We start from the raw sequence: 4,623 nt of genomic DNA, 5'->3' as shown, positions 1-4,623 counted from the left end.
TAATTTCTTATCAACTCTTTGCCCTAGAACAGCAGCTACAACATAATCACTAGCATCACACATAATTTCAAAGGGTAAATTCCAATCAGGTGGCTGAACAATAGGTGCAGAAATCAATGCTTTCTTAAGTATTTCAAATGCTTCTACGCAATAATCATCAAAGACAAAAGGAATATCTTTTTGTAATAGATTAGTCAGAGGCCGAGAATTTTTTGAGAAGTCCTTAATGAACCTCCTATAAAAACCGGCATGACCCAGAAAACTTCTTATACCTTTGATGTCCTTGGGACACGACATCTTTTCAATAGCATCAACTTTAGCTTTGTTTACTTTAGTACCTCTTTCAGAAATTTTATGCCCCAAGACAATACTTTCATTAACCATAAAGTGGCACTTCTCCCAATTCAAGACAAGATTAGTTTCTTCACATCTCTGCAAAACTCGATCAAGGTTGCTTAAGCAATCATCAAAAGAGGATCCATAAACGGAGAAATCGTCCATGAAAACCTCACATATCTTTTCACAAAAGTCATAGAATATAGCCATCATGCATCTTTGAAAGGTAGCAGGTGCATTACATAAACCAAAAGGCATACATCTATAAGCAAAAGTACCGAAAGGGCAAGTAAAAGTGGTCTTTGATTGATCATCAGATGACACAAGTATTTGAGAGAAGCCAGAGTAACCATCTAGAAAACAAAAATGTGTACGTTTGGATAATCTTTCTAGCATTTGATCAATAAAAGGAAAAGGGTAATGATCTTTTTTAGTAGCCTTATTTAATTTGAGGTAATCAATCTCCATCCTATAACCTGCAATAATTCTTTGCGGAATCAATTCATCTTTATCATTAGGAACAACAGTAATACCTCCCTTCTTAGGGACACAATGAACAAGAGTTACCCACTTACTATCAGCAATGGGATAAATTATACCTGCCTCAAGGAGCTTTAATATTTATTTTCTTACCACTTCTTTCATCTTTGGATTCAGCCGTCGTTGATGATCAATAACTGGTTTGGCGTCTTCCTCCAAATTTATTTTGTGTTGACATAGAGTGGGACTAATGCCCTTCAGATCATCAAGACCATATCCAATAGCAGCACGATGCTTCTTCAGAGTTTTCAATAATCTCTCTTCTTCATGCTCTGAAAGGTTAGCACTAATGATAACAGGATATATTTTCTTTTCATCAAGATATGCATATTTAAGAGTATCAGGTAATGGTTTAAGCTCAAACACGGGATCACCCTTGGGTGGAGGAGGATCCCCTGGGATTTCCACAGGCAAATTGTGTTTCAGAATAGGTCCCTATTTAAAGAATACTTCATCTATTTTCCTTCTTTCATTCATAAACATATCATTCTCATGGTCTAGCAAATATTGTTCTAATGGATTAGTAGGAGGCACGACAATAGAAGCAAGACCAATGATTTCATGTTTACTAGGCAATTCTTTATCATGGGGTTGTCTATGAAATTTAGAAAAATTAAACTCATGAGACATATCATCTAAACCAATAGTAACAACATCCTTCTTGCAATCTATCTTAGCATTAACAGTGTTCAAGAAGGGTCTACCAAATATAATGGGACAAAAGCTATCTTGAGGGGAACCAAGAACAAGAAAATCAGCAGGATATTTAGCCTTCCCACAAAAGACTTCAACGTCTCTAACAATCCCAACTGGTGAAATAGTATCTCTATTAGCAAGCTTAATGGTAACATCAATACCTTCTATCTCAGCTGGTGCAATATCATGCATAATTTCTTTGTATGAGGAAATAGGTATTGCACTGGCACTAGCACCCATATCACACAAGCCATGATAACAATGATCTCCTATTTTAACAGAAATAACAGGCATGCCTACCACAAGTCTAATTTTATCTTTAGCACCAGGTTTAGCTATTCTAGTAGTCTCATCACAGAAATAAATCACATGCCCATCGATATTATCAGCCAGGAGATCTTTAACAATAGCAATATTAGGTTCAACTTTAACTTGCTCAGGAGGTGTATAAGTTCTAATATTACTTTTATGAACCACAGTTGAAGCTTTTGCATGATCCTTTATTCTAACAGGGAAATGTGGTTTCTCAACATAAACAGTGGGAACAACAGGATCATTATAAGTGATACTCTTTTCTACAACTTTAATAGGTGCAAATAATTTTGTTTCAATGGGAGGATTATATTTAAACCACTTCTCCTTGGGGAGATCAACATGAGTAGCAAATGATTCATAGAAAGAAGCTACTATCTCAGAGTCAAGTCCATATTTAGTGCTAAATTTACGGAAAACATTGGTATCCATAAAAGATTTAACACAATCAAACTTAGGTGTTATACCTGACTCCTTACCTTCGTCGAGATCCCAATCTTTAGAGTTGCGTTTAATTCTCTCCAATAAATTCCAGTTGTATTCAATAGTCTTCATCATAAAGGAACTAGTACAAGAAGTATCGAGCATGGAGTGATTGTTGTCAGAAAGCCGAGCATAATTTTTTTGAATAATCATTTCTCTTGAGAGCTCATGATTGGGGCATGAATATAACATTGACTTAAGCCTCCCCCAAGCTTGAGCGATGCTTTCTCCTTCGCGAGGTCAAAAATTATATATATAATTACGATCACGATGAACAAGATGCATAGGATAAAACTTCTGATGGAATTCCAATTTCAACCGTTTGTAGTCCCATGATCCCATATCATCACATAGCCTATAGCATGTCAATGCTTCTCCCTTCAAATATAAAGGGAAGCCCTTCTTATTGATAACATCATCGGGCATACCTGCAAGCTTAAATAATCCACAAACTTCATCCATATAGATTCAGTGCAAGTCAGGATGCAATGTTCCATCTTGTGCAAAAGGATTAGCTAGCAGTTTCTCTATCATACCCGAAGGAATTTCGAAGTAAACATTTTCATTTTTAGTAGGTCCAGTAGGTTGAGGAGCAACTATTTGCTCTATCGGTCGGGGTGAAGATACCCCAAACAAGTCCCTCAAAGGATTACTTTCCATAGTAACAAGTGACAGTAAATTTCAGCACACTATATAAATTTTTCCTTACCAAATTCCACCTACCAAAGGCGCTTCACTCCCCGGAAACGACGCCGGAAAAGAGTCTCGATGACCCACAAGTATAGGGGATCTATCATAGTCCTTTCGATAAGTAAGAGTGTCGAACCCAACGAGGAGCAGAAGGAAATGATAAGCGGTTTTCAGCAAGGTATTCTCTGCAAGCACTGAAATTATCGATAACAGATAGTTTTGTAATAAGGTAATTGGTAACGAGTAGCAAGTAATATAAGTAAATAAGGTGCAGCAAGATGGCCCAATCCTTTTTGTAGCAAAGGACAAGCCTGGACAAACTCTTATATGAAGGAAAGCACTCCCGAGGACACATGGGAATTATCGTCAACACTACAAAAAAATACACTTCCGTGATGATATGTGTTTGTCACAGTAGGTCGCGTTTTTTGTCATGCATGTACATCCATGACGATTTTATGACAGAATCAAGATAGTCATACCTGTGCTGTCGTAGAAGTGTTCCATGACATTACCAAAATTATCATCACGGAAGTGTCCACTTCCATGACGATAAATTGCGTGTCACAAAAGTGCTTTCGTCAAGGGTAACCGACACGTGGCATCCACCGTAATAGAACGCCGTTAAGCTATCGGGTCGGGTTTTGGATCCGATAACCCATTAACAGCCCCGACCAATGGGAAATTTCCACGTGTAAAATTCTTATTGGCCTGACGAAACACGTGTCAGCTCGTTAGTGGGTCAGATAGGCGCTTATGATATGTCGACACATGCCACGGTCCACCACTGGCCCATTTAGCTTACAAAGCCGGCCCGTTTGTCTTGGTCAAAAGTTAACGGGCTGGCCCATGAAAAGCCTGTTAACGGTCTCTTCGCAAATAGCCCATTTTATGGCTCGTTAACTCACGGCCTGTTAGGCCCTAAAGGAAATCGGCCCAACAACATCATGTGGGCCGTCGAATATAACACCAGCCCATTTCACTTTCGGCCCATGTATGGCCCACTACGTCTTTCGGCCCATATGAGGCCTTCGTATCTTTCGGCCCTTTACAGGCCCACGATTACTCTAGCCCATAATGAACAGTAATTTTCTTTATACCCGTTAACGGCCCGTGATTTACATGGGCCGTTTCCAGCCCGTGTTAGCTTTCGGCCTATTGACGGCCCATACGTTCTTGGGCTCCTTTTCGGCCCTCGATTACTTCCGGCCCATTACTGGCATGTTCCCCTAATGGGCCAAATTTGGCCCATGGCAAGAGTCAGCCCGTTACTGGCCTGTTCCCCTAATGGGCCAAATTTGGCCCATGGCAAGAGTCGGCCCGTTACTGGCCTGTTATCCTAATGGGCCAAATTCGGCCCATGGCAAGAGTTGGCCCGTTTCTGGCCTGTTAACCCGTTGCGCCGTTTCCAGCCTGTCCTATATTCTGGCCCATTAACGACCCGTTATGCCTGTGACAAAATTAAGCCTTTGCTGTCCTATGGCCTGTTAACGGCCTGTTACCATGCTGGGCCGATACCAATTACGCCCGATTACGGCCCATGTAGACCCATTTATCCGATGGCCC

This window comes from Triticum urartu, chromosome 3 (genome assembly GCF_003073215.2).
Source record: "Triticum urartu cultivar G1812 chromosome 3, Tu2.1, whole genome shotgun sequence".
NCBI classification, from domain to species: domain Eukaryota; kingdom Viridiplantae; phylum Streptophyta; class Magnoliopsida; order Poales; family Poaceae; genus Triticum; species Triticum urartu.
The sequence above is the reverse complement of the archived record's forward strand: the minus strand, read 5'-3'. Positions refer to the sequence as shown.